This window comes from Cebus imitator, unplaced genomic scaffold (genome assembly GCF_001604975.1).
Source record: "Cebus imitator isolate Cc_AM_T3 unplaced genomic scaffold, Cebus_imitator-1.0 Scaffold361, whole genome shotgun sequence".
In the NCBI taxonomy this organism is placed as follows: domain Eukaryota; kingdom Metazoa; phylum Chordata; class Mammalia; order Primates; family Cebidae; genus Cebus; species Cebus imitator.
Window position 1 is genome coordinate 56,437 of NW_016107676.1, and position 20,893 is coordinate 77,329.

The 20,893-nt window shown below is 33.8% G+C and overlaps 1 protein-coding gene and 1 pseudogene across 1 annotated transcript in view; one reads left to right on the forward strand and one right to left on the reverse strand.

Moving 5' to 3' along the window:
• LOC108288041 (MAM domain-containing glycosylphosphatidylinositol anchor protein 2-like) overlaps positions 1-20,893 on the reverse strand; it is a 735,245-nt gene that overhangs the window by 14,140 nt on the left and 700,212 nt on the right. The gene's annotated exons all lie outside the window — the stretch shown is intronic.
• Positions 11,227-11,902, forward strand: LOC108288042 (annotated as a pseudogene).

The following is a 20,893-nucleotide window of genomic DNA, read 5'->3' on the forward strand; positions in this document are numbered from 1 at the left end:
AAAAAAAAAAAAAAAAAAAAAAAAAAAAAAAAAAAAAAAAAAAAAAAAAAAAAAAAAAAAAAAACCAACCAAAAACAAAAACAAAACAAAAAAAACAGATTCTAGTGAAGATGCTGAGAAAAGGTAATTCCCATCCTACTAGTGGGAATGTAAATTAGTACACCAACTATAGAAAACGTCATGGCAGTTACTCAAAAAAACTAAAAATAGAACTATTACAATCCACCAATCCCACTGGATATTTATCCAAAGGAAAAGAAATCGATATATCAAAGTGATATGTACCTGAATTTGCACATTTATCACAGCATGATTCACAATAGCAAAGATATAGAATCAACATATGTGTCCATTAATGGATGAATGGATAAAGAAAATGTAGCATATATACATAATGGAGTGATATTCCGCAATAAAAGTGACTGAAATAATGTCATACAGTAACATGGATTAAACTGGAGGACTTTACCTTACTATGACATAAGACAGTCACAGAAAGACAAATACCACATGTTCTTTTTCATATGTAAATGATAAAAATTAGACCTAATGGAAGTAGAGATAGATACTGGATATGTTAATTAGCGGGTACAGTTAGATAGAAGACATAAACCCTAATACTTGATAGCAGATTAGGTAGACTATAGTTATCAACAATGTACTATATAATAAAAATAGCTAAAAAAAGAAGACTTGAAATGTTACCTACACATAGAAATGATAAATATTCATGGTAATGTTTACCCCAGATATCCTGACTTAACCATTACCCCTTCTATCCATGTAACATGTCCTCACATGTACCTCACAAGTATGTAAAATATATTATCAATAATTTTTTTTTAATCCTGTAGTATTTTTGGACCACTGTTGACTTTGGGTTGTTAAAGCAATGGAAAGTAAAACCAACTTAAGTTAATTAACTCAGTATGATTGTGCTATCATATTTCACATGCTTATTACTTCATTTAATCCCTACAACAAATTTGTAAAGTATTATCATTATCTACTTATTATAGATAAGGAAATTAAATCTGAGAAGTTAAATTTTCAAGCAACCCACACATTCCAGATAACAGGTTTAGATCCAAATCTAAAGCACATGACATCAAAGTCCAAAACTACACAACTCCTACAAAATCATATAGAAAAAAAGCTAGATGACCTTGCACTTATTGATAGCTTTTTAGATATGACACCAATGGCATAATTACTGAAATAATTTTGAAGCTGAATTTGATTGAAATTATTTTTTGTTCTGCAAAGACCACTGTCAAGAAAATAAAAACTATGGTCTGGGAGAAAATATTTGCCAAGACACATCTAATAAATGATTGTTAATGAAAATATACAAACACTCTACAAAGGCAATAACAAGAAAATAAATGACCTGATTTTCAAAATGGGCCAAAAGATAACAGATACCTCACCAAAGAGGACAAACAGATGGAAATTAAGTATTTCAAGAGATGCTGTGCATCATGTCATCAAGGCAATGCAAATTAAAACAATAAAATACCACTATACAACTATGAGAATGGCCAAAATCCAATACACTTGCACCGCCAAATGCTGGTCAGGATGCATAGCAGTGTGAATTTTCATTCATTGCTGTTGGAATGCAAAACGGCATAGCGACTTTGAAAAACAGCCTGGCAGTTTCTTACAAAAGAATACATATTCTTACCATATGATACAGTAATCACAGACCTTAGTATTTACTCAAAGGAGTTGAAAACTTATATTTACAAAAAATCAGCCAACATCACAGTGAAGTTCAGCTGGTAATTTTTTTGAGAAAGACTTTTTCAATAAAGGAAGTTGTGCATCAACTTATATTTTAATAGAAACAATGTAATCCTATTGTGTAGCTTGTAAAAAAGTTTGCAGATCAGCCCCTTTCCGAAACACTGACTTGGACTCCATGCCTAAATCAAATTGGTCAATGTCTAACAGACAATGCAGGAAGCTCTATATGGAAGGCAAGACTGTCATGACAGGACTTAGACTGCTTTGAAATAAAATAAATGAATAAAGATTTAGAATATATTCATTCAAAAATGCAGCTATCAGTGAAAGGTAGGCAGCTTATTCTAAAAGGCAAAAGATTGTTTCAGCTAAAGGTGTTTCAGGTACAATGAAACAAACCCCAAACTAATGGCATCCAAATTTTAAAGGACAAACTGAAATTACCTCTGTTTGCAGATGATAGAAAATCATGTAGAAAACTCTAAAGATCCCATGTTAAAAAGCTGATAGAACAAATAAATAAAATCAGAAAAGTAAGCAAGCAACAGAGTCAACACACTCAGTTTCTTTCTTTCTTTTCTTTTCTTTCTCACTATCTTTCTTTCTCTCTCCTCTTCCTTTCTCTCTCTCTTCCTCTTTCTCCTTCCTTGCTTCCTTCCTCCCTTCCTCCTTTTCTCTCTTTCTCTCTTTCTTTCTTCAGTTTTCTTCTGTCACCCAGGCTGGAGTACAGTGGCATGATCATAGCTCACTGCAACCTCAGATTCCTGGACTTCAGTGATCCACCTCAGTCTCCCAAAATGCTGGCATGAGAGGAATATACCACCACACCCAGCTAATCAGTTGCATTTCTATACACCAACAATGAACATTTTGAAAAAGAAATTACAAAAAAACAAATCCATTTATAATAGTATCAAAAATAATAAAATACATAAGAATTCATTTAAATACTTAGGAGCTAATTTAACCAAGGAATTAAAGGACTTGTGCAATGGAAACTAAAGAACATTTCAAAGAAACAAAGAAGACATAAATAAATGAAAATACATCCTATGTTCATTAATTGGAAGACCTAATATTTTTACTACATCAAAACTAGCCAAAAACATATGCAGATTCAATGCAAGCTCTATCAAAATCCCAATGGCATTTGTTTTTTTACAGAAATAGAAAACCCACTCTAAAATTCATATGTAACTCAAGGGACCCTAAATAGCCACAATAAATCTGGGGAAAAAAAAAAAAAGAACAAAGTTGGAAGACTCACACTTCTTGATTTCAAAAGTCACTACAAAGCTCTAGCAATCAAAATAGTGTGGTACTGGTAAAAAAAAAAAAATAGACATATGAATCAATGGAAGAGGACAGAGAACCCAGAAATATCCCTTGCATCAGGTAAAAATATTTGGTGAAAGGAGGCAAGGCCATTCAATGGAGAATAGTCTTTTCTATTGGTGTTGCTGTGAAAACTGGATATTTTCATGCAAAAGAATAAAGTTAGATCATTACCTTATACTATATACAGAAATTAATTTAAAATGGGTCAAAGACCTAAATGTAAGATTTAAAAATATAAAACTCTTAGAAGAAAACATGGGACAAAACTTTATGTCATTGAATTTGGCAGTAATTTTTTGGGTATGAGACTAAAGGCATGGATGACAACAGAAAACAAATGGAATTCATAATTTTTTTTCAAACTGTGCATTAAAATAGCAACAGTAAAACTATAACCCACAAAATGAAAGAAAATATTTGTAACTCACATTGCTGATAAGCAATCAGTATGGAGAACGTATAAAAACTCCTAAAACTCAACAAAAAAGCAATAACTCAATTCAAAAATGGGCAAAGAACTTGAATAGATATTTCTCCAAAAATATTCAAATTGCCAATAAGCACATAAAAATGCTCAACATCACGAGTCATTAGTAAAATGCTAATTAAAACTACAATGAGATACCATTTAATGCCCATTAGAAGAGCTACTACTTAAAAAAAGAAATAACAAGTGTTGGTGAGAATGTGGAGAAATTAGAACCCTTAAGCATTGTTGGAGGGAATACAAAATGGCACAGTCACTGTGGTAAACAGTATAGTTGGTTCCTCACAATTTTAAAAGTAAAATTACTACATGATCCAGGGATTCTACTTCTGAGTGTATACCTAATTGCAGCAGAGTCTCAGATATATTTGTACATCCACATTCATATCAGCATTATTCACAACAGCTAAAATATGGGATCAAAGCAAGTATTCATCAACAGATGAATGGATAAGCAAAATGAGGTCTATACATACAGTATAATAGAATATCAGTCAGCTTTTAAGGAGAATGAAATTCTGACATAAGCTACAACATGGATGAATTTTGAGGACATTATGCTAACTGACATGAACTAGTCACAAAAGGACAAGTACTTTATGTTTGCACTCATATAGAGTACTTAGAGAAATTAAACTTTTAGAGACAAAAATAAAATAGTGGTTGTCAGAGACTGGGGGAGGAGATTTCTTAGTCCAGTTGAGTTGCCATAACAAATACCTATAAATTGGGTGGATTTTAAACATTTATTTCTCACAGCTCTAAAAGCAAGGAAGTTCAAGATCAAGGTACCAGCAGATTCAGTGTCTGAGGAAGGCCAGTTTCTTGCTTCAGGCATCAGCTCCTGGCAATGTCCTCACAACCAGAAGGAGCAAGACAACAATCCTGAACTTCTTTTTTACAGGCGCTAATCTCATTCTTTAGAGCTCTGCCCTCATGGCCTAACCGCCTCCCAAAAGGATCAACCCTCTAATACCTAACCACAGGTGATTAGGTTTCAACACATAAATATTCAGGGTAAATGGAGAGTTATTTTCCAATATATTGAGAGTTTCCATTTTACAAGATGGAAACTGTTATGAAGACAGATGATAGTGTTGGATACACAACATTATGAATGTATTAATACCACTAACCTATATGCTTAAAAATATTTGAGATGGTAAATTTTATATTATGTATAATTTACCGCAATAAAGAAAAATGAACTCACTGGCTTTAAACAAAAAGCATAAAAACACAGTGGCTTAAAACAAAACAGAAAAGAACAAAACAGAACATCAATGAACCACTGTTACAAAAATTGAACCAAGATTACTGCAAAGTTTAAAAAACAGAACTGAAAAAGGACAGCGACATCATTCTTTACCTCTAGAACCAATGATACCATTTGATGTGACTTCATACTTGTGAATCATAAAGTAAAAAAACCCAGCTTGGTTAGAGCTGTTTTCTCTAACAGGTGGTTAGACATTCAGGCAGAAATTCGCTTTTGTTTTATATTATGTACCATGCATAAAAACCAATCTATGAACAATTCTTTGAAAATATAAAAACAATCCCAAAACAAAGCTATCATATCAGTTATTGGTACATATAATGCTATTAACTGATATTGAATTGAGTGTGCTGTCTTCATTGTTTTACTTAATGACTGTAAAGACCTTTTATTCTTTCACACATTTCTTCAGTTATTTAACATATTTTTCTCCTATTTTGCTAAAAGTAATTCTTCCAGAATTGAGTTCTCAGGAATATAACTTCACAGACAGAAACTATGCTTTTCTTATTCATCTTCTCTCAAATTATATGCGCCATTATTGAAATTAATGACTAGATAATTGAAGAGTAATTGTAATTTTAGCAAGTTTATGCCTTAGAATGTAAACATACCATTTTATATTATTCAAACTTCATCATTCTCTTGGAATTTAAGACCGAAGTAAAAAAATATTGTCTATGCAAATTATGTCACTAATGACATGGAGACCAAATTCTCAATTCTTTATTTACATTTACGTTTTATAAAATAGATATCAAATATTAGAGTATACATGACTATATGCCATATGTATCATCAAGCTCCAAGAGTAAAAATAAACTCTAGGAATTTCATATCAGAAAAAAAGCCAATTTTCAAATTTCTTCTTGTTTTTGTTTTTGTTTTTTTTTTTTTTTTTTTAACACTTTTACTAGTCACTCTAGAATTCAAGGCCCTCACTTTTCTTAAAGGATTATATGAATGGAACTGATTGAAATAAGAACAAGTTAAATTTCTAATTCTTTTTCCTGTCACAATGGTTGACAAACATTAATGCAAAAAACAAAAAAGATGAAAACAGAGACTTCATTTTCTAGAATAAGTAATCCTAACTATATTAGTAAGTAACCATAATTAGACAGTCTATCTTATTTTTAGCCATGTAACAGCCACAATTAGATAAATATTGGCCTCCCAGAAATGTAGTTAAAATGCTGCCTTTTATACCAGGAAGCCTATTATTACTAACAATTTTATAAGCTGATAGTTCTAAATAAGTCAGACTTTTACTTAAGACAACAGATGCTTAGTGTGACAAATGCAATATAAATGATCAACCTTTACAAACCAGCTACAGATATAATATTGATCAATAATATGGTAGTAAACTTAGTAGGTGTAAAACTTTTGAGAAATAAAGGATTCTTCCACAACCACAGACGTTGGGGATACAATGTAGGGGGGGCTCAGCAAAAGAAATATCCTTGAAAATCTTGCTGGTGAAATTGTGAAGGCTCATGATAGGCCAAAAAGGTAGATAATGCATTGCTTTAGTCTCGGTAGTTAGGAACTATAAAAATAAATTTCATTACCAAAAATGTGAGTGAGTAGAGATGGTTTGGTTTCCAGTTCTTGCTTATGGCTTACAATTTTTTTCAGAGTGTTTTTATATTTAACAAGTATGTTACTTTATTTTTCTTAAGGATTAAAAACATTTTTTTGTGTTCCAGGTATAATAGTTTCAATAAAACAACAAACAAAACAAAGCAAGAAAATAAAACAAAAATGATTATAATTCCAGTAGCTGTAAAACTGTGTCTTAACAGCTAGGCATGGTGGCTCACACCTGTAATCCCAGCACTTTGGGAGGCTGAGGCGGGTGGATCACGAGGTCATGGGTTCGAGACAAGCCTGACCAGCACGGTGAAACCTGGTCTCTACTTAAAAATACAAAAATTAGCTGGGCGTGGTGGCACACTATAATCCCAGCTGCTTGGGAGGCTGAGGCAAGAGAATTGCTTGAACCCAGGAAGCGGAGGTTGCAGTGAGCTAAGAGTGTGCCATTGCACTCCAGCCTGCGTGACAGAGCAAGACTCTGTCTCAAAAAAAAAAAAAAAAAAAAATTGTGTCTTGACAAATATAGTGATCGATCACATTGTCTTAATTTACTCTTTTGTCTATTATTAAAAAAAAACATTCTGATGAAAAATATGTTAGGAACCATGCATATATAGAAAATATTTTAATATATCACTGTAATTAGGTTTCAAAATTGGCTTCTTTTATAATTTAAGGAAGATACTTAACATAGATGCTAATATTGAAGTGGTACGTTAAATGAAGAAATGAAGAATATGGGCAGTAATTTAGACAGCAATGTGTTTTGCTGCTGATATTAATTACCAGGCATTATAGTGGAGGCTCTCATGATATACTTCAAAATAATAACTATAAAAATATTTTTTTCACTGTATTGCACATACAGGTACTGACAGAAAAAGCAATGAACTTTTTAATGTGCCATAAATCCCTTTATATCAAGCAACTGTAAATATGAAGTTTCTGCTTTTGGAGATTATTGTTGGTAGCAGGAAAAAACTGTTATCATTGCCTCTGCCAAGTCATAGTTGCTGCATTTAGAAACATTGAGAGAATACTACAGAATCCCTATTATAAAAAATGTTAAATCTTTCCTGAATGACTCAGAGAGGCAAGATAATATTTATATCTCCATTCACATTGAGTATTTTGGTAACTATATTTTTCTTAAATACTGAGTTTGGAAAACAGGTCACTTCATAGACTTTCAACATATAGATGAATTGACTGCTCATGTAAACGCAGATTGCTATTCAACATTGTAACTATGTAAAAATATACGTCCTTGTATTGTGCTACACTTTACTCTTTCACAATGAATTTTCTACAAATTGAAGATTTGTGCCAAACCTGCATTGAGCAAATTTACTAGTGCCATTTTTCCAACAACATATTGCTCACTTTCTGTCTCTGTGTGACATTTTGATAATTCTTAAAATATTTCAAACTTTTTCATTATTATTATATCCAAAATGTGAAGCTTTTATCGTTGATCTTACTATTGTTATTGCTGTAATTGTTTTGGAGTGCCAGGAACTGCGCACATATTACAAACGTTGTGTGTGTATGTGTGTGTGTGTGTGTGTGTGTGTGTGTGTGTGTGTGTGTTCTGACTGCGCCACCAACCAGCCCTTCCCCATCTCTTATCTTCTTCTCCTTAGGCTTTCCTCTTCCCTGAGATACAACGATATTAAAATTAGGCCAATTAATAACCCTACAATGGCCTTTAAGTGTTAGCATGAAAGGAAAAGTTGCATATCTCTCACTTTAAATCAAAAGCTTAAAATGGTTAAACTTAGTAAGGAAAGCATAGTGAAAGCTGAGATAGGCCAAAAGTTAAGTCTTTTGCTCCAGATAGCCCACTTGTTAAAGCAAAGAAAAAGTATATGAAGAAAATTAAAAGTGCTATTCCAGTGAACACAAAAATAAGAAAGCAAAACTGCTTCATTGCTGATACAGAGAAAGTTTTAGTGGTCTGAATAAAAGATCAAACCAGAAACAACATGTCCTTAACCCAAACCATAATTTAGAGCTGGGTCCTAACTTTCTTTAATGGTATCAAAACTGAAAGAGGTGAGGATGCTGCAGAAGAAAAGTTTGAAGCTAGCGAAGGTTGATTCATGCAATTAAAGGTAAGAAGCCATCACAGTAACTTAAAAGTGCAAGATGGAGCAGCAAGTGCTGATGTAGAAGCTGCAGCAAGTTATCCAGAAGATCCAGGTAAGGTTATTGATAAAGGTGGCTACACTCAACAATAGATTTTCAATGTAGCTGAAACAGCCTACTATCGGAAGTAGATGTCATTTAAACCTTTCATAGCTAAAGAGGAGAAGTCAATGCGTGGCTTCAAACCTTCAAATTACAGATTGATTATCTTGTTAGGTGCTATTGCAGCTGCATCTTGTTAGGTGCTATTGCAGCTGCACAAGTCAATGCTCAAATACCATTCCAAAGTCTTAGAGCCCTTAAGAATTATGCTAAACCAACATTGTGAATCATGCTACAATCTACATTTGTGATTAATAGGAGGTCAAAATATCAACACTAACAGGAGTTTGGAAAAAGCTGATTCCAACATTCATGGAAGACTTTGAGAGGATCAAGACTTCAGTTGAGGAAATAACTGCAGATGTGCTGGAAACACCAAGATAACTAAAATTAGAAGTGGGGCCTGAAGATGTGACTGAATTGCTGCAATCTCACGAAATAATTTCAGTGGATGAAGAGTTGTTTTATATGGATGAGCAAAGAAAGTGGTTTCTTGAGATGGAATCTACTCCTAGTGAAGACGCTGTGAACATTGTTGAAATTACCACAAAGGATTTAGAATAGTACATAAAGTTCATTGATAATGCAGTGGCAGGGTTTGAGAAGATTGACTCAAATTTGGAGAGAATTTTTACTGTGGATGAAATGCTGTCAAACATCATGACATGCTACAGGTAAATCTTTCATAAAATGAAACGATGAGTTAATCTATGTGGCAAAATTCATTGTTGTTTTATTTTAAGAAATTGTCACAGCCTTCAGCAACCACCACCACATTAAGTCAGCAACCATAAACATCAAGGCAAGAACCTCCACCAGCAAAAACATTATGACTCGCTAAAGGTTCAGATGATTGCACATATTGTTTAGCAATAAAGTATTTTTAGTAAAGCTATGTACACTTTTTAGACATAATGCTATTGCATACTTAATAAACAACAGTATGATGTAACTATAAATTTAGCATGTACTAGGAAACCAAAAGACTGTGTGACTTGCCTCATTCCGGTATTTGCTTTATTGTAGTAGTCTGGAACTGAACTCCAAATATCTTTGACTTATGCCTATGTTTCAACTTCTGACTTTCGGCCATCTATGATTTTAAAGAGCCTTTATTATTTGTCTTCAGATAACAACATATATTTATGACAATAGCTATCTATTGAGATTGAAGACTACCATCTAAGACATTTTTTTACCCATCAAGAGACTTTTTCAGAGTCTTTATTAGGATATAATAAATTAAAATATGAATTTATGCTCTCAATACTCCTGTAGGCAAGTAAGCGTTTCAGGCACTGTGAGAAATAATACAAGGTCCCTCTTTTCATAGGGTTTATGGTTAAGTTAAAAAAGATAGGGCATAAATATATAAACATTTTAGTGACATGATGGATAAGTTTAATAGTTTAAAAATGTCAAGTGGTAGCTGTAAGTTTTCACAAAAAGAGCACATCACTGTAGGATGGAGTGATCTAGGTTATGGTGACTTGGTTTGTAAATAATATTTTGATAACACAGAGAGAAGGAAGTCAAGAAAATTGGGAGAAGGTAGCATTCACAGTAAAGAGGGGCTGGGACTAAAAATCAGAACTTTGTACAGTTTCTGAATCTGCATTTTTACTTAATGTATTTGGGTCTCAGTTAACTAAAAGATATGGACTGACCAGAGAGGTGAATGATTCTATAAACAAAATCACAGACGTGACAAACCAAAAAGCATACTGACAAAAGTGATGGGCGGACGCCATCAGTGCGACTTAGAGCTTCAGAAGTTGAGCAATATGTGATATGCACAGAATCAGATTTGTGAGTCCAGTCATTCATTCAAAAATATTTGAGCATCACCTAAATATTAAATACTCTTTCAGACATAGTATTTCGGAGTGATGTCAGACACACGTGCTGTAACAAGAACTTTTCAGTTACCCTCAGTAGTTCAGCTGCATACATAAGTTACTGCAATAAAAGACACCGTATGATATGAGTACTAACATGAAAAGACTAGTAGGGCAACCATATAATTTATCTTCCAAACCATGTAAAGGAGGTCCCTCAATTATTAAAATGATTAAAATGGTGTAATAGTATTAAAATGGTATATAATCATTAAAATATTTACAGATTGACAAATTTGTTTTAATATATTGGTATAACCAAAAATTAGTTCTTTTAAAAAACTAATGCAAAAATATTTTTAAAAGTAAAATACAGCATGTATCTATGCATACTCCTAAAGAAATATTTTAAATTATATCGGTTAAAGGAGCATTACAAATAAAATTGTTTTTGGAAAATAATCACGTACCTTATTCAGTTGCTTAGCTGAATCCAATATTCTCATTAATATTTTTCTGATAAATATATTTTCTAGTGTGGTCATATTATTTTTAATTTTTAAAGAAAATTTTCTGAAATTTTCTTCACAGTTATATTTTAGGACTTATACATTTGAAATTAACAGAATCTTGTAATTTTCTATTAAGATTATAATGTGTTTGCTCTTTCCAGCGAGTGCCGAGTGATGGGCATCTCCTGAGACAACTGGCACAAGTGCTGCAAGGCCGGGGGGCAAGAGAATGCCCTACCACAAGAAGCGGAAGTACGAGTTGGGGTGCCCGGCTGCCAGCGCCAAGACTGGCACCCGCCGCATCCACACAGTCCACATGCGGGAAGGTAATGAGAAATACCATGCCCTGAGACTGAATGTGGGGAATTTCTCCTGGGGCTCAGAGTGTTGTAATAGAAAAACTAGGATCACTGATGTTGCCTACAATGTGTCTACTAATGAGCTGGTCCGCACCAAGACCGTGGTGAAGAACTGCATCGTGCTCATTGACAGCACACCGTACCAACAGTGGCACAAGTCCCACTATGCGCTGCCCTGGGTCACAAGAAGGGAGTCAAGCTGACTCCTGAAGAAGAAGAGATTTTAAACAAAAAATGACTTAAAGATTCAGAAGAAACATGATCAAAGGAAAAAGAATGCCAAAATCAGCAGTCTCCTAGAGGAGCAGTTCCAGCAGGCAAGCTTTCTTGCATGCATTGCCTCAAGGCGGGGACAGTGTGGCCTAGTAGATGGCTATGTGCTAGAGGGCAAAGAGCTGGAGTTCTAGATTAGGAAAATCAAGGCCCAGAAAGGCATATAAATCCTCGTTTTCTGTCTTCACCCATGTAATAAAGGTGTTTATTGTTCTGTTCCCCCCACCCCCCAAAAAAGAATATAATGTCTTTGTGTATGTTTCCAGCAAAGCATTATCAAAAAATTTCTACCAAAAGTTGAGGTATCCCAAGTGCCACTGGAGAATTAAAAATTAAATGTCATACATTTGAGAACTTTAATTTGTTCAGTCTTCCTGCTCTGTAGGGATGAATTTCAATATCTTCCTGGTTGCAGGCCTGGTTTTCAGTAATATCAAGGTGCTGAAGGTGTCAAAATTTAAAGTTTTTGACACTCCACACATTAAAGGAGAATAATTTCAGTTCTCTGGTAACTTTTCACTAACATATTTCTTGTTTTTGCCACTCAAAACAGATGGGAGAGGGTGAGAATTTTGATTAATTCTCTTCCACATCCAACAAACTGCTAACCTCATAATATTTACTGGGACCCTCAATAAAATTAGTTTGAATATTAATTTATGCAAATATATAGAATTAATATGATTAACATTAATAGAATTCGTATTAGAATTACATTTATATATTAATATGTAACAATATAGTATATGTCCTTTATATTATAAATAATGATTAATGTAAGTGCAAATATAGCGCTGTAAGTATATTAGTAATAAAACACAGTTATATTACTGAAATAAAGATATGTCAAATATTTTATATGATTCCACTGGATATCTCAGAACTCTAAATTCCAACCCCCAGGGCATATCTACTGGTCCCTACATCTGCATCATCAGTATTATTTCTTTACTTATGTTGTTAAACACAGAAAATCATACTCAGTATTTCATTTTCCTGGTATTCCAGATGAGTATCTGGTGTAAATTTCAACTTCCTCAAACTGGCCTACTTCCTCTTTCTTAATAATGTTCAGTAAAAGTATTCCTATTTGTCACGCAAATATGGAAGCATCTATTTTTATTTGTGTGTGAGCACAAAGTATTTTCTAATTGGAAATATGAGTGTTTCAATTATATTTTGAATATTTTATATGATTCTATTTTTGATTGTAGTTTATATAATCAAGACACCCATAATATTTCCAGTGAGAAAACAGATGCTTTCTGTTCACACATCTCTAAATGGAAAATCAATATAATTATATCAAGATCATAATAGTGGTTTCCAATGGATTCTTGTATTCAGCTGTTCCCATTAAATTTTTCAAGAATACTTACCTTGTCCATCAGTTCACCAGTTATAATCTTACATGGTGGATTTATAGTACTACCGTCTGTCCTTAACTGTTTAACTAGATGTGTTTTGGCAACCATATCAAAGTACTGATAGAGTAATAGTTAGTTGCAATTGCCAATTTGCAAAAGAATTAACAATTACTTCCATGTTCTAATTTTCTGTTAAGAAAAATGCAAAAATTAAGTTTCCATTTTGCCCTTTCATATTTAGCACCCAGTTTTGCTAACACTGGCAAAACTTAAGCTTAGACCTAATTAATCATAGTCAATCTAAATTGTACTTAATCCTGAAATTTCTAAGTAGGCATTTGCTGAATTTCCCTTAAAATACTTTTAACTAGTAATTGTTCTTTAAATATCAGTAGTGTACTTTTTTTCATATTCGTATTCTCCCTTAAATCATCAGAAGATAGTTATACAGCAATAAGAAAAGAGCAGAGCTACAGACATGGAAAGAGAAGTCTCTTTCAGTTCCTCAAGCTGACAGCTTCGATTGCTGGAACCAACCTACTGACCTTCCCTGTGATTTGATTTCCTAGTTTGCATTTTGTGAATATTAGATATAGATTTCTCCTGTCTTTATCAATGATTTCTTATAAAGATTAACTGAAATAACATGTGAAATTGGCTAGAAAAAATAAAAATATAAAATAATACCTTGATAAGGAATAATCTAGTAGTATCAATTTTGTTTTCTACTACTAATTTGTTTGATTTATGTAAGGAATCCAGGGCAAGTACTTAAGTATAAGTGTTTCTCAGTAGAAATCTGTTGAAAAGAACTGAACCAACTCTAGAGGATTATGTATTTTTATATAATCATACATTTAAGTTTTTAAGTACCATGGGATGCTGAATTGCTTTATCCTGTTTAAACTCCTGCTAACACTTTCCTTCTTTTTAATGTTTGTGGGTATATGGTATCATGATTTATAATATGATTAGACCAAATAATTTTTGGGAGAAGAGTCAGTTTCATGGGGGCATACTTATATCTTACCTGAGTTACTGCTACTCAAAATACTGTGCTGTCAAACAGCTATTATATACTTAAAAAGAATCCAAACAATAGTAGAAAAATCTTCTCTCAAAATTAAGCAATAGAATATGGCACTTATCCTGACAACTGAACAAACCTTTGCTTGAATGGTTTACTGTGGAGCTGATAAAGAGTCGAGCATCCCTGAGTTGCACATTCGAGATGGTAACATATATTGATCATGAAAATAACACAAAGCAAAGTCAAAGAACACCTTCATGGACCGTACATAATTTCAATGAACAGGTTAATCAGCTGAAAAGAGTGTTAAGAATCACAGATCTCTTCTACTTATCCTACTTCATTAACAGTGCTCTTATTCATCCTACTGATAGTCACCATTAGCTAGGAACGACTGAGTCATTTTTCCCAGGGAAAAGACACAAAACTTTGAGCCTTCTAGGGTTTCAAAGGTTGCAGCACGAATATGATTCAGCAAGAGGCAAACATTAGGGGTGTTAACTTTGCCTACAAAAAAAGTGTCACTGTAGTTTGTTAGCCATAACAGCCTGAAGAATCTTGCTAAAATATCAATGCTAGTAGCTAGTACACTAGAGTGCTCACAAACCACTGTTTTTTGGCTTATATTGTGGGCACTTGGCACAGACACAACATAACAGATGGCACAAAGATACCTATTGTTCTCAATTCAAGAACAGTGTCACAGACAGAACTCAATTATGCACCAATGGACACAGAGGCCCTTTGTACAAGAAGGTTTATCAGCTACCTCTACATCTGTGCTTTATTATTTATACCAACAAAGCTTCTTCAGGGATTCTTTCTGAGGTAAAGCTACTCCCTTTAATTATAAAGCACCGAGGTGCTTTGCTCAACACTAATAACCACATAAAATGGGAAAACAACATTGAAGACTAACAACCTGAGCATCTGCCAGCCCTGATCCCAGAATATCCCAACCATATTCCCCCCAAATATTGATGTTAGATCTTCTTTCTGATTCTCATCTACAGGCTGATTAAATTCATAATTAACTTTGCTGGGTTCCAGATAGTCTCAAGCAGGCTATTGATGAAATTTCCAAAAGATAAACATCTTAAGGAAATTAGTTTCAACAAAAATCATCTACCCAAAAGCCACAACTAGATGCTTAGCATGCTGTCTTAGTCTTCTTAAAAACATATTGGCAAATCGTTTGTCCCAAAGCATCAAGAGTAAGCTATATTTTATTGCCTTGGACTGATTTAATTATTGAAGTCAGTTGAACTGACTTATTCTACACTTTTTAGCATAACCTTTCAAGTGTGTCTGATTTTCTATGAGAAATTACTTAGAAAGCTTGGTTAAGAATGCTTATTGATTTTCACGACCATTCTGAGAGATGGACTTTCTAACTCACGAAGGCAACTTTTCACATTTACTCATAGTGGTCCTAGCTCAGTTTCATGTCATTACAGCGACATTCACAACCCTGTCCCAGTTTTATGCAGGGAGACATGCATGTGTGTATGTATGTTTCTACATATCTGTAGTAATAATAGTTCATGACAGTGACACTAAGACACCTGACATAGAAAGTACATTTACTTCAACTTAGTTCATGACAGTGACACTAAGACACCTGACATAGAAAGTACATTTACTTCAACTTATTTTAATAAACTGATTGACAGAAAGCTTGTTTTCAAATGATAGTTCTCTCAAGTAAATGATGAGCACTAATATGCCTACAGCGAATCTTCAGGATAAGGCTGTTCAAGCAAACAGGGCAGGGATTTTCATCATTGATTTGTTAGCCCACGTGGTGAGTGAGTCCTCTTGATTACTAATGAAGCACTGTCACAGAATGTTTTTGTGATTTGCCCTCCCAATTTGACACAAAAATGTCTGATGTGCAAAATGTTGTTATTCTCTATTTATTCGATATCCACAAATGCTACTCTTTATCAGAAATCATAGAGCAGCTTAACAGATATTCTCACCTTTATGCAGTGGGGTGGAAGGCCTGTGTTTCAAGTGTTCCCAAAGTCAGATGCAGCCATGTGTCACTCATCACATTGAAAAACTGAGAAGGAATTAACCTTGGTCATATGGAAACAGGAAATCATGTTAAGGAGCAACACTCGTGCACCTGACCATTTTTGTTTAATTAAGCTCCTAAGGATGCATAAGACTAACAAAAAGTTAGAACAACACCTCCCTGATCTTGAAGAAAAGAAATGACAGTGAAAGTTACAACTATGTGAAAAGCAACTACTAAGTTGCTTCTATGTGCCAAGCAATTTAACCTGGGTTAAGTGAATTGAAAATATAGTAATATAGCACTGTTAACGGGCCTCAGAAGAGGACCCCTTCCTTACTAATAAACCGTTATATCTAGTAATGTAAGGGGACTATATATGGTGATGGTGAAATAAACAATGAGTAATACTGAAATTAATATTATTAAAGTAAATAGTAATAAAAGAGGAGAACATGGCTTCTTAGGATGGCACTAGCTAGCAGTGCCATATATGAGTGTATGAGAAGGGTCGTACTTTTTTCCTCTCTGGTTTATTATTGTGTCCTCAGATTCATAACAGGAGAATCATGCTGATTATTCCATAAATTATGAAGAAGGAAACAGGAAACTAGGGTCAAATAAAAAGAAGCAGAGTTACTGAGAATTTATATTTACCTTACAGAATGCATAGAAACAAAAAGGGTTGGTGGAAAAAAATCAAGTAAGAGTAGCATAATTTTGATTCGACGACTGAGACAGCTGTTGCCATGAAGTTTAATATGAACATAAGCAACTTAATAAAAACTGAAACACCAGGGAAGCAAAGATTAGATTCTGCCATGTTGGCTGATAGGAAGCTGCTGATGTGGTGCATGCTGACAGCTGTGTTTCAGTTTTCAAGATTTAGTGTAGCAGCTGGACACTGGGGTAGGGGTATTATGGTCAGGAAGAAGCTAACGAGTGGAAGAAGGACTCACAGAAAACCAAATATTAATGGAGAGGATAAATAAGTGCAACTGTCATATGCATCATTGATGATGCCCTTTGTGAGCTGGAAAGAGGGATGGATGGAGTAGAGCTTTAAGGAATCTTGGGGAGATGCCATTTATCTATCTCTTCTCAGGTAGAATTGAAATTCATGTTTTATAATGATTCTATAAGTAGGAATGAGACATATTTCAGAATATATTCTTTTAGAAGAGTAATTTTCAACTGTTTCTCCACCATAACACTTTGAAAATAGTCCTGTGCACAACAGAATCCTATGTGTTCTCAGATTAGAGGCGAGGATTATAAAAACCTATGTGCTAAGCACAGTCTCTGGACTGCTAGAGAAAACTACATCCTTCATTTTAAAGAAAGCATATACATGGCATAAGTTCAAATGTGTACTAATCTCTTTTCATTTATACTTACATTAACAAACCCAGTCACAGATTTTGTACCTAACATGAATAGAAACTTACGCATTACATGCACCTATAATTTTCTGCTCAGTTATCACTTTTCTTTGTATCTGTCCACACAACTCTGAGTTCTAATGCCTTTCCAGCTTCCACTTTCTGTGTCTATGTAGTTTTTCCCAATTCCACTAGCAGTTCTTAGTGGCTTGTTCCAACTACATGGGCTAGAAATACTTGCCGTATAGTGGAGGGAAAATGGAACTTTCCCCACATATATCAGAAAAGGATAACTGCACTGGAAAAAAAAAAGTACCCTTGTAAAGACAATAAAAAAGACAGGCTTGCCTCAGGGAACATGATTTCTTATCAGAGAATGAACTCAGGGTGCATTTAAACACAAAGTGGAAAGCTCATGATTTTTCACCATGGCAGGTGACAGTATGTGACTAATCCATCTTTTTCTTCGTGGCTAGAATCACATAATCCTAGTGCTATCATAGGAAAGACTAAATATTACATCAACTTGAATCTTCTGTGGGCAATTGCTACTCAAAAAGATCCAGTAAACAACTGAGTAACTTGCCAATGGGAAAAGAAAATATATAGGTAATATGAGATAATGGATTGTTTCTACTTCTAAAATAACTTCCATATAGATTGCATTGTTTTTTTTTTTCAAATAGTTTTATTTGAAAAACTATAAACAGGCACTTACATATATTCTACATGATTAGCTATCAAGGCAGGACAATAGCAGATGGCAGAGGAGACAGCTGGCAGGGACCACCAAGTAAATCATGAATATTGCATAAAATCCAAAAGAATTCTCAGGATTTGAAGGAACAATAGAGGAGGCTAGCATGTCAATAGCCCATTTACTTGAACTGAAATTTCTGCTACTAGTATCCCAGCATTCAATTTGTCCATATTACAAAATTAAAATAACAGCTCCAATTTTTATGCACATGACAAAATATTTGCTGTTGTCTTTCATAGGACAGACGGTTACCAAACAATAATCCTCTATATATCATAATGTTCCTAAGAGTTCAAAGGTTCAGATCCAGACTTTATCACTTGTTAGACATGTGGCCTTGAAATGTGTTAACTTAATTTTCCTTAGGTTTCACTTTCCACATTTTTAAAATGAAGATAACAGGGCTTAATTCCTAGGTTTGTCTTGAAAATTAAATGAGATAGCAAAGAAAGCACTTAATTACAGTCCCTTACTCCCTTCTCAGTTATTATAAAGTTTTGATGGAATATTAGTCATAAGAGACATGATAGTTTACTGGGATAGTAGGATTTGTTAAGCTTTGTTTTTATAGTTATTCAAGTACTCGTTTAATATTTCTTAAATTAGATATAAATCATGAACATTTTATGAAAACTAAAACCTTCATAATAAAATTTGTTTGAAAATACTGCTTCATTTTTTATTCTCCTCTTGAAAATCCATGATATTCTTTAACAAAAAAAAAATGTTCTGAGAAGTATTACAAATATATACAAGAAACAGGTAAAGAAACATGTTGACATTTGTTACACATTTTCAAAAAAAAGTTAACCACTTATCTCCTTTTATTTTTGAGGTTCTGCTAATGTCTAGTTATACATTAGAAAATAGGATTTTTTGAAACATTGTATAATTTATAAAAAAGCAATATCAAAGATTAAAAATAACTTATGGTAAGGCTCCTAGATCTGGATAGATAATACACATTTTGCTTGGATATGTCAAACTTTACTTTGTTGGTTATAGTAATATGCTTACTCATCTGATTAAGTACAAAAATATACAAACATCAAGATTCCAGTTACTGCATAATCATATATGGAATCAAACACACACATACACACATACACACACATGCACACACACACACACACACACACACACACACACACACGACAGAGCTAGAAAATACAGAAGCAAGAGATTGCATTGATTGCTCCTTTAAAGGATTATGGGCTTATAGTGCATGCGTCACTCTGAATTAGACTTTATCCTCAATGATTTTTTTTCTGGCTACCATCTGGTCCTTTAGTATGAAATAAATAGTGGTAATACATTTAACTTGTCTTATTGGGGTCATATAGCCAGATGTTTTTTATTATTATGAATGTACTTTCTGTTCTGTCCTTTCATATTTCTATTTAAAGTTCTGTGGAAATGTCACGTAGTTTGACAGGAGCATCAAGATACAGAATAATAAGAGGGAAGACATCCTCTGCTTTAGAAAGGTCATTTCCTGAGGATTATTTAAATCTTTTATAGAATGTAAAGAAGATCTTATAGTTTTCAGAAAGAAAGAAATATTATGCTCATCTTGGGACTTAGAAAACAACTTCTATTTTTAAGTACTGACTTGTCCATTCTATTTATCAGTGAGAACACTTATTAAAAAGCAACACCAGGCCAGGCGTGGTGGATCACACCTGTAATCCCAGCACTTTGGAAGCCGAGGCAGGCGGATCACAAGGTCAAGAGATGGAGACCATCCTGGCTAACATAGTGAAACCCCGTCTCTACTAAAAATACAAAAATTAGCTGGGCATGGTGGCGGATGCCTGCAGTCCCAGCTACTCGGGAGGCTGAGGCAAGAGAACTGCTTGAACTTGGGAGGCGGAGGTTGTAGTGGGCCGAGATCACGCCACTGCACTCCAGCCTGGCGCCTGGTGACAGAGCGAGACTCTGTCTCAAAAAAAAAAAAAAAAAAAAGCAATACCAGCTGTCACTTGATAATGTGCCTTAATAGTCTCTAGTACTATCTTTTTTTTTTCATTTGTGTCCTAAGAGTCAAAGGAGCAAAGTTTCGTCATCTATGGCTTGGACATTAAAATTATTTGGAAATTTTTTATCCACTAAATGATACATATGAAAACTGTACTTTTTATGGAAAAAGTTAATGCTGTCTGTAAGAACATTTCCAAATGTAAAGCAATAGTTACTCAGTTTTTCTCTACTCAGACTTGAATGTTTCTATGGGAAAAATATGAAGTTTCTTCATGCCTTGAAACTAAGTTGGTCATTTTCCTTAATGTTTGCAAGAGAAACAAAATAGTTAACAAACTGTGTTTTATAATAAACTCCTAAAATTAAAAGTAAATTTTTAAATATTTTTGTTTATTCAATACACTAGCTAGCTCACCTGGCTGGAACTTGGCTAGATCACTATCTGTAATAACATAGAATTCAGGATAAGACTCTCTTTGGATCCCATCCAAAGGCTGAAATACAACAAGAGACTTGTTTATAGATTAGCATTTTGTCATGGACTCAGAAAATTGCATAGTTATATGATCTCAACAGGAGGAGAATAATTGCTTCCAACTCATAATTTCATGATTTACTAAGAAAAGCTGGTCCTAATAATATACTTTCTGTCAAAGGATCAAAACTAGCA